Below are 19,262 nucleotides of genomic sequence, written 5' to 3'. Positions count from 1 at the left end.
GTCCCCGGTTGCGGAGTCTGACCTTTCAGGCGTCCGCTTGTCTTCTCGTATCTTTAAGGCCTGCTTACGCTGGGGTAGTCCTGATCGATCCTTTCCCCCACTGGTTCCTGCGTACCTTCAGATTGTTCCTTCGCCACCTTTCCTGTTCCCCATTGTCCACGGATGGGGTCCCCAGTGCCTGCTGATGTTATGTGCGTGGGGGGGGGAGGGAGGATCCACCTCCCCGAAGATCCTCTTCACTTGTTATGTTATTGTGGGGGGGATATCTTATATCATAGTGAGCCGGCTCGGGGAGGAGAGAGAGGCCCCTCTCATCCCCCCCGCTCCCATACAAGTGCTCCCCCCCCCCACACCCACTCGATGCAAGGCCCACCTTCCTTGGGAATATTTACGCACCGAAGTGGCCCACGTTTGTCCAGCTTTATAAATTGTCCGTAAATTATCTTCCTGTCCAATTGAGGAGTCCCCCCACCACCCCCCCCACCCCCTCAGGGTTACTCAAAATATTTGGGTACGTTGGAGCCCACTGGGGGCCCCCGTTCTCTTCACCCCTCCTCACCTTTGCCACCCGGCCGGCTACGGGACTCAACCCGACTCTCCCCCTCCGTGAGTGCTAGAGGTGGCTGTATGGCGGACCCCACTCCAGATTCATAAATGGTCCGCCCCACCTGCCGGCGTCCGCCACCGCCGCTCCCCGTCTGCTGGCGTCTCCTCCTGGTGCGGCCCTTCCTCTCCCCCGGTCTCCTCCTGTCGGGTAAGCGAAGGGGGAGGGGCGCACCTCCGCACCAGAGCCTGGGCTTTCCCCGGCGTGTGGGGCCTGCCGATTCCCGTGCTGTGCAGGGAGAGGGGGGGAAGGCCGACACTCCCCGCTCGGAGCCTCCACTCCTCCCCGGCTTCTCTGCTCACCCCCCGCCGGTGCCTGCTTCCCGCCTCGGGGGGATTAGCCGCTCTCGATGGATGTGCCTCGCTCCGGTGTCTCCGCGAGCGACGGGTCGGGTGGATGCTGCTGTCGCTGGGGGGATGGGGGACTGATGCGGCGACGTGGTAAATCCACCTTATTTGCCACCGGCCGCTGATTTAAAATGCATAATTGTATGGCAGTCTGGGCGGAGCGCAGCTCATTTGCGACTCCTCACCCCGGTGGCCATCTTGGAATCTCCCCTAGAGTTATTTTTGAAGCAAAAATTGGTAAAGGAATCGCACTCCATACAGTAGATGTGAAACCAGTAGCCTATGGAGGCAAACGCATTGACTTGGAAGGTTGGTTCTGGTCTGTTATGCGATTTAAGGACAGATCAGCAAAAGGAAAAAAATTTCTCCAGCAAAGGCACACATCCTCTTCTTAGTTGGTCACACCAGAAGACTCACGATAAAACTTGACCCAAATGCTGAAGAAGCAGTCTATTCTGTAGATTATGATAAATCTCCAGAGTTCATTACACAACAGTGTTTCAAGAGGAACTAGGAAATTTGAAAGGCTTTATGTACACAAGCTGCTTGAAATCCGATGCCATCCCAGTTGTGAGACCAGTACCTCTAGCTATCAGAACTGCTGTAAAAGAACTGCTGTAAAAGATGAACTTAATGAAATGGAGAGACAGGGTGTCGTAGAAAGGATTGAGTCCTCCGAATGGGTGTCACCTTTTAGTTATCGTCCACAAACCCAATGGAAAACTTAGACTGTGCATAGATTTGAGATGTGTGAATCATTGTGTAATACCAGACAGGCATCCTTTGCCAAATATAACAGAAATGCTGGGCACAATTAATGGTGCACGAGTGATGAGTACTTTAGATTTAAAGTCTTCGTACCATCAAATTGTGTTACACCCACACTCTAGGAATATAACAGCTTTTATTACCCCTGAAGGGTTGTTTCAGTGTAAGCTCATGACTTTTGGTCTTGTATCGGCAGCGGCTGTGTTTCAACATATCGTGTATCAATTCTTTCACCACATGGTGGCAGTGTTATGTTTCCAAGATGACCTATTCGTGTATGTAAGGACACTTGAAGAACATAATTCCAGGCTCAAGAAAGTATTAGACATTTTTAAAGATGCTGGGTTAACACTGAGTAAAGAGAAGTGTACATTTCATACATTTGCCATACCATATTTGAGACATGAGATATTTGAACAAGGGATTAGAGCAAAGAAAGACTAGCAAATACCATTGTGAATTTTCCCAGTCCCAATAATGAGTAGATTATATCTTTTTTAGGAATGGCTGAGTACTACGCAAGATCTATTCCTGAGTTGGCAAATAAGAGTGTTCACCTGAGAAAGCTTGTGAAGAAAGGAGTACGATTTCAGTGGGCTAGTGGATGTGAGAGTTAATTTGAAGAAATGAAATTAGCTTTGAGTAATGCACCCAGCCTGAAAAGCTTTGATCCTAATAAGAGAAGCATTCTCACAACAGATGCGAGCCATCATGGTTTGTGAGCGGTATTGAAAGGAAAGAATGTCCCATCGCTTTTGCATCCAGAGTTTTAAGGGAAGCTGACCAGAATTATTCCACAATTGAAAAAGAGTTACTAGCCATTAAGGGGGAGCCATTGATAAGTTCCGTCCATTTCTTTGGGGTGCGAAATTTGTGGTCTGATCGGATCACATGTGCTTAAAAGAAATGTTGACAACCATGGGTTTGGTTGGATAGGGTACCTTCTAGGATACACAAGTGGGTTGCCGGTCTACAAGACTATGACTGGGAGATAGAATATCTACCTTGTGTGAGAAACAAAGCTGCTGATTGTCAAGGTTAACCAATGTAATTGAAAGTGAAGAATATGATATCAACGAGGAAGATCACATTTTAAGTGTTAACCAGGAGATTGTTTCGGAAAAAGAATGGGAGGAAGCTACGTTAGCAGACAAAACCCTTAAGGATATCGTGGAGTGTCTCAAATGTGGTGTCAAGGGAAGTGAGATCAGGAAAGGAACGATGCCTATTGCCATCGGGCATGTATTTCATGAGTTGCTCATGAATAAAGGTATGATTTTAACCCTTTAAGTGCCATGGATATTTCCCCCAAGTGCCAGGGCCTTTTTTGGTGATTTCGGTTTTTGGCCATTCAATGGCTTGTAACTTTTTTGTTACATGAGATCTCGGCCAAATTTGGCTCCTTTTTTCCCACATGTAGGCGGTCGTAACGCCACCCAGGAATCCTAGGTTGCTGTGGGGGGGGGTGAGAGAAAATAAGCAAAAAGGGCGAAAATGTTGGGTTTTTTCAAAAAATGCCAATAAAATGATGTACAAAGAAGCCTGTGGTTTTTCCTTGTGAGAGTTAGGAACAAATGGTTTGCTGTGCTGAGTTCCCCAATTTCCTGGCTTTCAAGAACAGGTTGAGTGGAAATGGAAAAAAATTATTTTGATGTGGTTATCAACTGTTTTGTGAGAGGTAGGCGATTTTGGCCGTTTTTGCCAATTGGACATGCATGGACGGAATGGAAGAAAAGGGTAGGAAAGCCGAATTGGAGGACAAAGGCATATATTTCTGAAAAGTAGACAAAAATCCAAGTTCAAGAAGGGGTGATTTGCGTAGGTCAGGCAACAACTAGGTAGGGGAAACTGCCATCGATTGGGGGAAAAGCCGGAAAATGACCGAAAAAAAAAGGTATGTGTTGGTCATGGTTGGCTTGGTACGGCAATGGCTTCAATGAATTTTGAGAAAAGCAATGCTCCGCTACATTCCCCCGACTCTTGCAGTTAGGAGAGCACACATTTTTTGTAGTGTTTTACAAAACAAGCAATACCACAAGCCAAACACTGAGCCATGGTACACAGGCGTTTTACGCTCACGGCCTGACCAGACGCACTTAGCATGTGTAAATCGGGAAAACCAATGTGGTGAGGAACGGCAAGCATACATTTTTTGAAAGAGCACAGGCAGACCTTTTCAAGGGTAGGTGACTTGTGCAGGTTACAAAAGTGTATGGTGGCTAAAGCAGCGACTAAATGTAGGTCACATTTGGGAAATGAAAGGGTTGTGAGACAAAGGGCACCAGCAAATGGGTCAAAACATTATGAAAACCACACAAACACAACACATGACCCATCGTCCCGCGTTCCCACAGGTGTCACGAAAACGGTACCTCACATGTGTCGGTGCACCTACCTGGCTGCCAAGGGGAAAGCCTAAAATACAAGTAACCCCAAGAGGACACCAGTGGGAATCCGCAGAGGTATGATTTGCGCACATCGCCCCAGAATTTATTACCCAGACACCCCCGTAAAGTCTGAAATGTGGGGAAAAAATGCATTTTCCGCACATTTCGCTCAGCGCACCCATCGAAACACGCCCCCAACAACACATGGCCTACCGTCCAGCGTTCCCACAGTTGTCCCGATGAAAACGGTACCTCACATGTGTGGCTGCACCTACCTGGCTGCCAAGGGGAAAGCCTAATATACACAGGAGGGAGAGCCCTAAACAAACCCAGGACAGAAGGGCTATAGATAAATGTATACAAAGAGGGGGTGTCCTGGCTGTTGAAGTCAAAGCTATTTGCAACCAATTTTGTTGCAAATCAACGTAGTGTGATGGCTACCCTTAGGTGGCGTTATTTAAGCATGCCCTAGGGTAGGTGTACATGCAGGAGGAAAATAATCCACATACGTAAACTGAGTGCGAGGAGGTACAGTTTTTATTAAGTAGCTGTCCTCATCCTTTATAACATTTTCTGAAAAAAACTTTTTCTTGTAAATGCAAGGGTGCATTAATTTAACCCGTATAGCAAACCACAATAGAGAAACATGTATGCGGTCAGTGTAGGTCAATGCCTAAAACACATTCAAGCAAGAAGATGCTGCATGGTAACAATCAGAGAATGCGAGACACATCTGTACAAGACATTTCATTGTTTCTAATACATTTTAAATTTCTAATACATTTTGAATTTCTCATTGTTAACCATAATGATGCAACAGGATAAAAATGGAGGGGTGTGTAACTCTAACCTAAGTAGCGAAAAACACAACACCTCTTGTTCCTTTAAGAAAAAGAGACCTTGGAGAGGTCTAGCTTAGCCAGGCTATAGGGTGACCAGAATGTAGATCGACGTCACTGAACTAAATCTAAACTAAGATGTTGAGGGGACCTAACCTCCCTCAGGAGGGGAGGGGTGAAAGGGGTCCCAGGACGTTTCGGCTTTCAGTGGGTCACAGCCTTCTTCATGGAGTCAAGGAAAGGAAGGAGTTCCCCTGTAGAAAAAATGGAGGGGAACTGAGGTTACTAAATGTGGTGTAAAGGGCGGGTTGTAAAAAACGCAGCGGTTAAAAAGACATGTACTAAACAATGTCAATGTCTAAAGCAACGGACCACACAAGTAGTAGAACTAGATATCTCATATTGCTGGACCAGTACTGACCTTGTACCTGACTTGGTCCTAGGTGGATCCCTAAGACCGTGTAGACTAAGATGGTAACCTCATCTGGTATGGAGAGGGTAGAGTGACAGCTGAGTGCTGTGGAAAGAAGCAAAGACAGGAGCTAAAGTGAGTAAAATGCCCCCTAAAAAGCAGATAACATGGTACATTAGGCAAGGTAGAGGAAGCGCCAAAATGAGGACACAAGGTACCTTAAGTTGGAGGAGGTGCCTCTGCTGTGCGAGCCTCTAAGTGCAAGAACGGAATCTGGCTTGGACGCGAGCTGGAGAAACCATGCGCGCTTGTTGATGACAAGACTGTCAAACATCTGTGGGGGAATAAAAATAAGGAAGGAATGAGGTATAACATGCCTTCTCTAGTTGCTGTGTGGCTGAGGACTGCGAACAGCCATTAGTTACCTTGTGGTTCGGCAACGCTGCGGACAACGATGTGTCGGGAGCTGGCAGGGATGCAGAATGAAGCTGTGTCCCGGGTGTGGGAATGCACATGCGTGGAATAGGAAATACTATCCCTACGCGCATGTGCAAAATGTGCGAAGTCATGGCAACCAGAGGTAAACGAAGTCGGAATTGTGAACCGCTGGTGCCGTGAAAACAAAGCAAGAAGCCCTGCTGTGTCCGGCGCTGTGTCTGTGCGCCACCAGAAGTAGAAATGTGAAATGAAAGGGAACAAGACAAATGAGCCTGAAGGCAGTGTGTAAGCCCTGCGGCGCCGCATATGTAAGCCTATCATCCACTGCGGGAAGCCGGGGCAGGCAGACCTAAAAATAAGCGCGGGGTGTATCGATGGGAACACCCTGCTGTAGTCACGGGGGTGTATGCCTAAGGCTCGCTCATGGAGAAAAAAGAAAGAGGTCTGAGCACTGAAAAGGACTGGGAGGGTGGGAGGGTGGAGGAGCAACCTGGTACTGCGAGGTGGACGGGGCAGTGCCTAGGGACTCCTAAAAGTAAATCTGCGGTTGTGCCTCATTAAGGCCCAGAGTTGTGGACTGTAGTTTGTACATCCACCAAGACTCTTTGAAGTTGAGTGAGGTGGTCTGCCACCCACCACTTAAAGTTGTCTGGACCATGCTGGAACTGGAGGAAGTGTGGTACCAGGGGTGCCGTGATGGTTTTGCACCAGATTCTGGAACGGTGTTCCCCAATACGTTTATGTACTGGTCTCGATGTTTGCCCCACATATCGTAGCCCGCATGGGCATTCAATGATGTAGATCACATTACTTGATTTACAATTAGAGAAATGCTTTAATTTCCACTCCTTGCTTCCTATGTTGAATGAGGAAATTTTTTTGGTTTGTTTACAAGCGGCGCATCATCTGCCCCCAGGGGTCTCTGGCGCTGTGGCCCCATGCCTTGGGGCCACGGGGGGAGGGGAGCCGCTTACCTAGTAAGCAGCCCCCCTGCCCCTGCGTCACAAACGGATCTGTATTGATCCGGTGGCATTGCTGCCCACGGATCCTGCGCCCGATCCGCGGGCAGCAATACCACACAATGGGTTATCGTTGTAAAGGGGAGAATCTACCCTTTCCAACGATACCCGCCTCGATCTCCGGTTTGAAATACAGCCGGAGATCGAGGTGGAACAAGAAGGTCTCTTACCTTCTCTCTTCCCCGCAGCAGCCGAAAATGGCTGCTGTGGGGAATTTACTTTCAGTTTCACGCCGACGTGAAACTGAAGGTAATCCAGCCCCCTGGCAGTGAGGGGGGGGGCTCCCCCTCACATAGCCCGGGGGTTGGATTACAGTTTTGATAATCCCTGCTTTGCAGGGATCGCTCAAAACAAGGTGCCGAAAAGGACGAGCTATCTCGTCCTTGGCACTGCGTGTGCACTGCCAAGGACGAGATACCTCACCCTTGGCACTGCATGTGTACTGCCAAGGAAGAGATACCTCGCCCTTGGCACTTAAAGGGTTAAGAGGGGGACAAGGTGTTTCCACCCACTAGTGTGAGCAAGAATATCTTAGACATTTCCCTTGAAGGCCATCGGGGCATGACTAAAACCATGTAGAGAGGTTTATCAGGGATTGTCACATTTGTGAGGATTCCGCAAAGCATTGTACCGCAAGGCCTTCTGGGGCCTGGGGCCACAATACCTTCAACTCTCTCTTCCTAAATATCTTCCTTCTCAAGCTCTTCGCTCATCCGCCTCCAGCTCCCTCAGGCTCAGTCACTTCTCCAAGCAACGAGTTGGTGGTAAATCTTTCTTTGGCTGGGGCCTCCCTCTGAAACAGCCTCCCTGCCTCCCTGAAACTTGAGGAGAACCATCTCCGGTTCCTGCAGCACCTCAAAACCTTCCTCTTCGCTTCTGCTTTCTCTTCTCCTCTCCCTTGCTGAATTCCTGGATGAAACTGAAACTGCACTGGTTACCTGGCCACCCTCTGGTCTCGGGCCCAGGTCACCTCCCCTGCCAGTTGCACTCCTGCACTGCCTCCCTAGCAACCCCTGCACTTGGAGACTGTTTTCTGTATCCCTACAGTCCCCCTAACAGCATTTGACATCTGATGTCTGCACTTAAACTTTCACTTGCCACAAGTTGGCCGTTTTGTCTATTTATTGATGTATTTATTCTTTTTTTCCCCCATGTACTACACTGTTCCCCTCCCTCTTCCCCCCCTACACTTTTCCCCTTCCCATGCACTTGCGGGATCTGAATGACACCTGGCCTAGTAAGATCGTCGTCTCTGTCTTCCCTCTGTTCCCCCTGCCTTGCCTCGTCGCGCCTTGAAACACTTGTGTATAGGTGCGTTTTAAATGCCATATCATATCATAAGAGTAGAACCAATGACACTAATGTCTATTCTATCCGTACCTTGGGAACGAGTGGGGTTATAAATTGTGGGACCTGTAAGGAGTCAAGGGACGTTAAGATTTTGTATTGTGTTAGTGGACATGGTGTCTAGATGGGTAGAGACTTCATGGGTCCACAATGTCTGCTCTAAAGACATAATTACATTTTTTGAAGAAATGTTTACGAGATAAGGCTATCCTACAACCATTGTGACAGACGACGGGGTCCAACTTGTATCTGAAGAAATGGAAGCTTTTCTCAAGAGAAATGGCATAGAACATAAAAGCAGTTACATTTATCACCCTGAGACCAACAGTATTGTTGAGAGATTCAATAAGGTAATTAAGAATAGCATCAAGGGTGCCAGCTCAGAAAATGAGGATTGGAGGGAAGCAGCAGAAGACACAGTCGTGGCACATAGGTTTAACGCTCATGCCACAATGCCACAACAGGGGAATCTCCCTTTGAAATGTTGAGGGGGAGGAAACCCAACACCAAGGAGTGTCCACCTTGGTTGGGTAGAGCATGCCCGAAAGAGTTTAATGTTGATGCCATCAAGGAGAAGAATATTACCAAGAGACAGATGTGTAACAAAGTTTGCTTTTATTTCAGGAAGGCAGCAGAGAAATGTCTTGAGGAAGGTGGTTGGGTGCGGGCTAAAGCTTCCTCGTTGGGTGCAGATAAAGCTTCCTCGTACCAGAACAGAAAGGAATGTTGATTGGTCTGAACCTATGGAGGTAGTGCAGAGATTTCATGGTGCAGTTAAGGAACTTAAACAGGGTTTTCAAGTGTGTGAATAACAAACGCAGTGGCATCATAGAAAGAAACACTGAAAAGGAGAAGTGTTTTGATGATAGGAATGATGGGAAGAGTCACTGTGCGGTACGTGTGAAACGTGTGTGTGGTAAATCTTTGTATTTAAGAGACTATGTAGATTAAGTTGGAAGTGTTATACATTCAATTTATTATCATTTATTTCCTGTATTAATGTTACAACAGAAATGTCATATACAATATATTTTTCTTAAGTTTCCCATTAATGATGTGCCGACCACAAGGTGCAATAAGTTAATTTTACTTTCTTATGTTAAATTCTTTTAGTGTGGTAAATCTTCGTACTTGGAGAACTATGTGGTTTGAGGTTGGAAATGTTATATGCAATTTATTATCATTTATTTCCTGTATTCATGTTGCATTGGGAATGTTGTATACAATGTATTATTCTTAAGTTCCCCGTTACTGATGTGGCAACCACTGGGTGCAATAACCCCATTTTCTTTTCTTATGTTAAAACCTTTTAATGTTGTAGAGTGAAAAAGGAGATGTGTAGCATTCCATGCTTTACAGACAACACTCCATACTGAGCCTGGTATGGAGTGTGGAATGTAGAGCATGGCATACTGGAGGAAAAATGCACTTTTTGAAACACTGTTGACCATTTGGAAAGTGTTGTGCTAAGGAGCCGGTGGGTACATGTATAGTGAGCAATAACACATTGCTTCTCACCTCCATGTGTCCTGATATCTTTTCACACAACCTATCGCATATCTCTGTGTCTCTTGTATGCTTGGTACTTTTACTACATCACTCCATCAGCAGTTTCTCCCTCTTATTGGTTCTGTTTAAACACTTTGGGCCTTTGACTCAATTTCCTAGAATGCAGTGTCAGACTTGTCTTTCCCTCTCAATGTTTTGTTATTACTTTGGTATTTTTACTGCTTATTCCATAATGTAGTGTCAGCGGCTTCTCCGTCTCACGTCTTTTTCTCACAATGGGTGTTTTACTCTTGGGTTCTCTTATTTCTTCCCCCAAAATACAGCATCAAACCATCCCTCCTCTCGCGCTCTCTTGTTGACACTTTGGTCACTGTACTGTTTGCCAGAATGCAATGTTAGTAGTTTCTCTCAAAGTATCTCTTAAACCCAGAATGCCTGTTCGGCGTCTTGCTTGGCACTTCCACTAAATGTTCCAGAATTAAGCATTTCTGGGTTTCTCTCTCACCCAACGTCTATTGCATGCCTTTGTACTCCTAATCGGTTTCCTAGAATACAGCATCCGTTTTCCCCTCTGCATGGCATACGTTATGGGAGTCTGACTCCAACTCTCAAAAACCAACATCTGACTTGTTAAATGTTCTAGAACCTTGCAGCTGTTACAAACTCTCCTTGGTGATAGTTCTGTTCCCACGGATTCCCCCTACCACATGTTGCTTCTCTTATCTCTGCATGGCTTTGCTTAAGTTTGCATGTTGTTCACTGTCTCGTCTCTGTACAGTTTGGATTACGTTTCCATGGCTCTGCTCACCTTACACATGGCTTAATACCTTACTTCAGCACATCTTGACCCAGGTCTCTCACAGCCGATTGCCTTATCCTTGCCTTGACAAATTTTGTATCTCAGTCTCTCACAGCACGTGTTTTTTGCCCTTACCTTGGTGTAGCTTCGCATTGGAGCTCTTCGGCTTGCTCTTGTGGCTTACTTGGTCTCCTCTCATATTGTGGGCCTCTCCTCTTATGGTCCAGGGCTTTTCTCCCATAAAAAGAAGTTTAGTTTTCCTCATGGTAGTCAGTCTTTCAAGAGAAAGCACATGCACAGTGTTTCTCTTTCAGCTAGTTCATCACTGTATGGATTCATAACGTGGGTAGAAATTTCGATTTGCAAGCTGCTAGCCAGCCATAAAAACGAATTGCCACCTTAATTCGGCACATCTTCAAAGCAAGGAAGAGGAGCCACAGTTCACTGTATACTGTGTAATTTGGAGCAGCAGTCGAAAAACCGCAAATATTAAAAAATATATATATATATTATTTACCTGAATTTGCAAGACTGAGGCAAGTGTTGTGGCCTATAGACCTGTCCCGTACGTTGCTACGGTCTTTTTACAGAATAAACCTTAAGCATCATATTGAGTGGGTATACTTCCAAATATTTGCAAATTAAAAGATGACCTTAAGGCATGACCTGTTCTCGCTGCCTGCTTTTCCAAATGATTAAAGGAATCCATAACCTATAGCGGCTGATCGTTAACAAGTATACTTTGCAACTTGATTTCTCTTTTACTGGCAGAGCATACCACAACTGCTGATTTGGCTACATTTACTGTAAGGTCATGCATTAACTCTGTATAGAAATGAATTAGGCACTGTAATGAGAACGGAGTCCATGTGATTAGGAACGTCGTCTGCATACACAAGAACTACTACTCCCTGAGAGGCAATTTGGGGGACATCAACTTTAACCTGTAACATGCAACCCATTAATTCATAGAGAAAACACTAAAGGGGCCAAAACACACCCCTGCCGTACACCTGAAATGACAAGGAACCTTGAGGTGCAAGACCCTTTGCTACCCAACCGCACACACGCTTCAGTGTCAAGATGTAACCAATAACGTCTTCACTAGAACCTCTGGACATTTTTAGGCCTGTAAGACGTTTCCACGGTATTGACCTGTTCACTATATTAAAGGTCGTGCCAGGCATATGTTCTTTTTTTAATTTATATGGCATTCAAGAGTATTAAATATAAAATCAGTGTCCGCTCGTGCATGTCTAGGCATTCTCAAAAGCTGAGTTGGATGTTTGAAAATATGCGCTCAGTCCACCCAGGTTTGAGCTGGGTTAAGCTCCTTCCAACAACTTGAAATGGGAAATATATTAAGGAAATGGGATGATATGCGGCTGGTTTCGATTTGGAGCCCTTTTTAAAAATCGTGAAAATGATGGCATGTCTCCAAGACACAGGAAACCTTTCCAATTCTGGAATATAATTACAATTCCAAACCCTTATTCAAGCGAATCGTCCAGGACTGATGCCTCCCAGAATCTTGGAGAAGTGCAATTTTGGTTCCAATATTCAAGAGGGGTGAAAGGGACGACGTTAAGAACTATCGTCCAGTCGCCCTTCTTGATGTGATCGGATTTTATTTTGGATCAATGCTTCTGACAAGACTAAATTAATGGTCTGGTCAGGAAAGACGAAACAACCCCTTCCAAACCGGATTTGTCCGTGGGATTGGCACAATGATAAAGATTTTGATCCTGAAGGGAATGGTCTGAGATGGCAAACCAAGGATCTACTTGGCTTTTGTTGACTTTGTCTAAGCTTTCGATCAGGTGGGCCCACCTAGACTGTGGAACAAGCTACTGACTTGGAACTGCGCAAGGTCGACCTTGGACCCTTTGATCTCTTTGCATTCTAACAACAGCATGAGAGTAAGACTGAACAAAAGTGGCCTTCTGTCTCAGGAAATAAAAACATCTAGAGGCGTTGAGCAAGGCTGCCCATTGGCACGGCCCTTTTCAATCTCTTTTTGGTGGCAGAACTCAATTTAACTTCACATTCAGCAAGTAGTTTTCCTCCGCATATAGGTGGGGGTCCATCTAAGCCGTCTCTTCTACGCTGACAACCTGGTATTAATTGACCAAACGCCTATTGGGCTGCAGCATCAGTTGGACAAATTGAGTAAATGTGTGGAAGAAAACGACCTTCAGATAAACGCAGAAAAAAACAAGTTCCTAGTGTTGGAAAAATCGAAGAAGCTGAATACAAACTTTGAGTGGTTTATGAACCAAAAACGAATTGACCAGGTCAGATCATTTAAATATCTGGGAGTATTGATAGATAACAGCCATATCGTAACCCCAGTTACAGATTCTCTCCGGCAGAAAGTTTAAACCCTGACAGGCAAACCATCTGCTCTTAAAAAGAAATCTGGTAGGTTCTTAATGGTTCTGGTCGTGGACTTTTATAGAATGAAAGCTGTGCCAACCTTGACATGTGGTTCAGATGCAACCTTGAGGATACCTAGTAAAACATGGTCAACTTTAGAGGGCATCTTCTGGAAGAGAGTACTGAGACTTCCGATGTCAGTTCCCATCCAGATTGTGCACAGGGAAATGGGCCTCCAATCTTTGAGCTACAGTAGAATGGAACAAATTGGCTCTACTCAGGAAGTGTCTTCTGGGCTCCGACATAACTATTATGGAAGTTACCCACAAAGAAATTGTGAAAGGGACAAACGGGGTGCTGAAAGCATGGGTTGAGGAAAATTTGGCTAAGTTAAACGAACTTTGATCAACTGAAGAAGAACTGAAATCAAACCCAGCCAAGTTGAAAACAAAACTAGGAGTACAACTGGATTGCCACTCTTAACAAGGCTTCTACTTATAAAGTGCACTACCACTTGGCTCATGAGGCAAGGACGCTGGGTGAGCTATCCAGGTATCTGGTTAAGGTCTCGTTCAGATACCACAGGGACCAATTCCTTCGGATCAGGTTGAACTTGCTATTGACAAATGAAATAATTGGGTCAAGGATGTCTGGCAATGCTCCGAAAGACAACAGATGTCGATTTTGTTCAGAAAAGGGCTGAGCCGAAACATTGAAACATCTGTTGCTGTTTTGCACGGGGCTGACCGACGAAAGAACAAAATATTTCAGCATGCATCTAAAAGATGTGTCAACTTTGACTCTGGATGGTTGGTGGGCCTTTCTCATGAGCGGGGAAAAGGTATCTGTGGTATTGGCCGCTGTAGCATTCATGAATAATATCTTGTTCTAGTGGAATTCTAAGGGAGGCCATATGGGCTATTTTTACCATCTTTTCCCTGGCTGGTTGCTAACTTGGCTGTTTTTCTCTTTTTAACCAAGGGAAAGTGTCTATTCTTTCCCCTTTTCTTTTTATGGTTGTGTTTTAAGAGGATTTGGCAATTTTGCAAAGGTTTTGTAATGAATGAATGCAAGTAAAAAATTTTTTTTACAAATATTGGCCGGGTGGTGGGGGCATAATTCTTCCTGGGACAAGAACAGATCGCAGGGATGCCATCCAGGTCTGAGTTATAAGCATTGTATTGAATTGCTGTGTAGATTTCTGCAACGTATAAGTGCATAGCAATGTCATTTTTGTTTGTTTGCAAATTGAAGGACGCCTCTGCCTGTTGCCCTGTAGTGGGATTGTTCTGGCAGAATTATACAATTTAGAAAAATGGGGAATATAATCAGTCTTGTACTTTCGATTTAGGCTGAATGTCTAATCTGACATGCCCAGGGCCATAGTTAATACAGTCCCAAAAATCTCTTGAGTTGAGTCAGCATTTTTTGGGGATTTTCATTAAAAATACAGAGAACAAACCCTCACAACCCTCTCCTTCACCATCCTCTTCCCCCTGCCTCCAACCCCACCCTGACGGCAACAAACCAGTGAGCATCGTTAAAACACCCCTCATCCCCAGGCAACTGATGTCTTCAAACCAGGTCAAACATTTGAATTCTCTGTGTGCACAAGTTCACAAGGTACTCATTATGAAGGAAATCCAGCACCAGGTCCCAGTCCTCTTTGAGTTTTCTCTGATCCTCCTGGATCGCGTACATCACCCATTCCAAAGACACAAAAAGCCAAATTTTGGCGATCCGTGGGGACCTCCCTTTTTTCCATTTACTTAGAATCATGTATGCCTTTCTTTGAGCCTTCGTTGAAAGGATCGCTAACACATCCCCATCCCCAACAGTGCCTCCTCATAGTTTTCTAAGAATTTGGGGTCCAACAATGGCTTTCGTAGCCGCATTGACCGTATCCCAGAAGGGCTGAAGGACTGGACATACAGACCAAATTTGTTCCCATGAGTCAACCTCTCTACACCCTCGCCAACAAACCCTAGGTACTGCGTGATAATACTGATGCAATTTCTCTGGGGTGAAACCTTTACCTTTATCCACATTTCCCGGATCTGGATTGCCCTCGTAAGTGTTGGTATACTCTGCCATAGTTTACTCCATTGCTTCACCGACCCAGGGAACTTTCCCAATGTTTCATGTATGCCCATTCCGGGCAAGACGTGGATTTGGTAAATGCCTATAAAGTGCTGCAATCACATGATGGTCTCCTGAATTGGTTGTCACATATTTTTCAAAAGGAGTACGCTCCCTGGTCCCCACCTGCCTGTTCTCGGGAGCCATTAGCCAATGCCTAAATCTCTCCCCCATGCCCCAGCCCAAACTGTTTACATTGCTGAAACGTCCTGATCTCCTGGCCCTCCACCATATCTGCAAGTTTCCGCCAGCCCACTTCCTCTCATCATGCAAAGGCCCCTTGTCCCCCCCCTCCCATTCTCCCCGGCGGGTACTGAGTATTGCGGTACAGAGGCGTCAGTGGGGAGGAAAAGGTCATCAAACCCACCTATCGCACCATGTATCCTCTACCAGAGCAGTGATTTTGCTTTTGATGGAATTTGCTAGGTATATTTGCTTATGGACACCAGAACACATCCTCCAAGGGCCTACCCGCTACAGCTCTGTCCATCCTCTGTCATAACCTTTTTTAAAAAAAATAGTTTTTCCTTTCTTTAAAAAAAGTTTTTATTTATTTTACAGACTGACAAATACAAAGACGAGTTTCACTGTGTCATTACAGTGGTGCAGGCGCATGTCGATTCGAACATCCCCCGGGGGTGTCAACATTCCTCCTCATTCAGAGCTTCCTATCAAGCTGACTGACTTTTATAATGTATTCTAGTCTCTAGTCTGCGTGTTCGTCCCCCACATTTGTCCCTCCCGATACCTGTTTTGCGAAACCTCCTTGCAGTCCTATGCATTCAGTGAAGCTCCTCTACTTCACAAACAAACATGCTCTGTGTCAAAGCTTTCCAGACTTCAATTCCCTCACTCCTTTCATGCATTCCCCTCTGCAGTGTTCTATACCACAATGCTGTCTCTGCTAATGACCATCATTTTAAATCCGCCCACCAGGCTTTTAGTATAGGGCCTTCGGCTGATTTCTATGCCATGGCAATTCTACGTTTCATCAATACGCAAGCCAGGCCTTCCATTTTAGGGAGGTGAGCGTCTCTGCATCTGGATACCTACCTGTGCCACTCTTTCTACTGCCCACCAGAATTGACGGATCCCTGGGCATGGTCAAAACATGGGCATCAAGTCCGCTATCTAGCATGTACATCTTGGGCAAGCTTGGTCCCCTTGTTCCGCCATATGAGACAGCCTGTGCGGGGTCATATGTGGTCTATGCATGACCTACAATTAGGTGAGCTTGAACCTGGCATTCCTTGATACCTGTTTGGTGTACAGCAGCGCCCTCATCCATTCCATATCTGCGAAAGCTCTCCCCATGTCTACCTCCCACTTCCTGCACACCTTCAATTCCGTTGTACCCAGGCTTCCTAAAAACAAGTCATAAAATCTGGAGACCATGTGTCCCCCCTTCTGACACGTCATACATGGTATCTAATATCACATTGATTTCAACTTCCTCTCGCGGGCCTAGCCATCTTCTCCCAATTCTCCTGACCATGCCTAGATGCAATAGAAACTGGCCCTCATGTATGCCATATTCACTGACCAGGGTCTGGAAAGCTATTATTTTGTCATCTCTCACTAAGTCCCCAACCGTGGCCCCTCCTTTGCCTGCCCAATGTCTCCTATACTGTCTCACAGTTCCATGCTGTTCTCCAAACTCCTGCTAAGAGGACATGCACCGAACATGGATCGGGCGTACCCAGGAGTTTCCAGGTTCTGCACCATATATCTCTACCAAGTTGCAACAACTGAGAGGGTTTCGCTAAGGCAAGCTCTTTCACCCACAGTACCTCCTTCAAGAAGTATAGCCCCAACAACAGCTGCAGCAACAAGGTGTCCTGCAAAACCTCATCCCCTAGCCAGCACACCCACAAATTGCAACTGCCCTGCTACATAATAGCACTGCAAGTGGGGCACTTTCATCCCTAGTCTTGGGAGGATAGCTCGGGGGCAACGTGCTCGCCTTGGAAACAAGACGACACAGAGCACACAGGTTTGAAACCCTTGTCCGCGCTTAGAAACCTCTGGGTATTAAGTGCACTATAAATAACCTATCGTAGCATATCACTCTCAGCGCGCAAGGTGATTCTACTTCTGTCTCCCTCTCAAAAGAATTCTCCAGTCAGTGCGTTCAATTTTTGCAAGAAAGCTTCAGGTATACTCTAAGGCATGTTGATGAAATAGTACAAGAGGCGAGGGATTACGACCATCTTCAGGGGGGCTGCTCTCCCTGGCACCCCAAGAGGCAATTTTTTCCAAAATCCCATAGAGCTGGCCATGCCATCTAGAGCTTTCAGCGTGTTGCTCCTATACAAGGCCACTGGGTCATGCCATACATTAATACCTAACTAGCGAAAGGTATCTGTCTCCCACCGGCGGCCCAAACGTGGAAGTTGCTGTTCGCTGAGACCTGCGAGCGGAAACAAACGGGACTTCTCCCGGTTCACCTTGATCCTTGAGAACTTGGCAAACTGATCAATGACATCTAACAAGTGCAGTAAGTTGTCGTCTGGCTTACTTACGAACATTTTTTTTTACAATTTTTATTATTTTATAAACAACACGCCAACATTTCAACCAATGAGGACCTTCGTATCACATCGATAAATTCACAGATGGTGCATCACAGTCCTCACCCCTCCCGTCCCCTTTAACTTGAGCCCCTAATTCAATGCCAGCTGCTTGCGCGTCTCTGGGTTTATCTTCCTCATCACTCTCCCGCATGTCAACCTCACTAAGTTCGGTCTGGGAGGGTCCCACCATCGTGGCTACCAGTTGTCTCCAAGCCATCAGGGGTCCCACCTCCTCCTTCTCCCCTCCCCTACTGATTGCTTCATACCAGACCACCGTTTCTGCATCTGCCCACTTTAGGAGGTCCGCCCACCACGTCTCTATTCTAGGTCGTTGGGCTGCCTTCCAGCCCATTGCAATTCTTTATTTGGCCAGGATGTAGGCCAGGTCCTTCATCTTACTAATGTGCTTAAGGTTACATGGTCTTGCAAAACCCCCCAGCATGCATGCCCACACTGACTCCACCTCCAGTATGATCCCTTTTTCAGCTAAGCGTAGCTTGACCTCTATCCAGAATCTCCCCACCTCTGGGCAAGCCCAAAACATGTGTAACATCCCAGCTTCCTCCTCACCGCTCCTTGGGCATTTCTGTGCAACTGAACTTCCAAATCTGGTAATTTTGCTAGGGGTCATATATGCCATGTGGGTGACGTATAACTGGATGTGCTGCAACCTCGCATTTTGGGACACCTTCTTGTGGTACCTTTGTGCCCTAGCCCATTGTCCATCCAGCATAGGTTCTCCCACCTCCCTCTCCCATTCCCGCCTCAGTTGGAGTGGCTCATTTCCCACCCTAGTCATCAGTAGCTCATATATGCGGGAAATTTCCTGCCCACCCTCCGATACATCGTCTCGATGGCCGTGTCAGGCTGCTCCTCCAGCACTGCCTCAGGCCACCTCTCTCTCACCCTTTTGACCATTCTTATGTGGGTGATATGTTGGCCTGTGTGCACCCCGGTCTCCATTAGTCTCTGGAAGTCCAGTGCCTCTCCCTCCTGCCATACATCTCTGAGGGTCACGATGCCCATCGGCTCCCAATATCTACGGATCCTTTTTATCATTTGCGGGTCCTCCCCGCATAGCGCCACTAGCGGCACCTGCAGGGAGCAGGTTCCCCACTCTTAGCCATGATTTGCTCTGTATTTCCCAGCCCAGTGTCAGCAGTCTCGCCCGTCCCTGCACCATTGGTTTGGGCAACCACACTACCTCCCTTAGGAAGAAGGGGCGGCATCCCCGCACAGAAGCCTGGATTCGGCCGTCTCCTCTTCGGACAGCCATCTGGCCACATACTGGAGCTGTCCCGCTAGGTGGTATATCTCGAAGTTAGCCAAGTTAATACCCCCCTTTTCACACGAGTTTTGCAGCTTCCAAAGGGCCACCCTATTCCTGGAGTTATGCCATATAAAGCCCCTACATAGGCTATGGAGTTTCGCAAAAAAGCGTTTGGGGGGCATGTGCGGGATGTTCGTAAAATAGTGTAACAATCACGGCAGGATCACCAACTTGATCAGGGCCACCCTAACCACCATAGCCAGAGGTAGCTTGGACCAGAACCCCATGCTGTTCTTGATGCCCTCCATTGCCCTCTCCGTGTTGTGTTTATGCTCCTCCTCTGCTGTGTGATATATATCAATTCCCAGATATCGGAATGTCCTGGTCTGCCAAAGTATCGGCAAGACCGGTAGGTTCCTATGCGAAACCCCCTTA

At 46.5% G+C, this 19,262-nt stretch overlaps 1 protein-coding gene across 2 annotated transcripts in view; it reads left to right on the top strand.

The window, feature by feature from the left end:
• Positions 1-19,262, top strand: part of UBXN4 (UBX domain protein 4) — a 1,027,720-nt gene that overhangs the window by 42,948 nt on the left and 965,510 nt on the right. The window lies entirely within an intron of this gene.

This window comes from Ambystoma mexicanum, chromosome 9, assembly GCF_040938575.1.
Source record: "Ambystoma mexicanum isolate Mex_15411 chromosome 9, UKY_AmexF1_1, whole genome shotgun sequence".
Lineage (NCBI taxonomy): Eukaryota > Metazoa > Chordata > Amphibia > Caudata > Ambystomatidae > Ambystoma > Ambystoma mexicanum.
The sequence above is the reverse complement of the archived record's forward strand: the minus strand, read 5'-3'. Positions and strand labels throughout refer to the sequence as shown.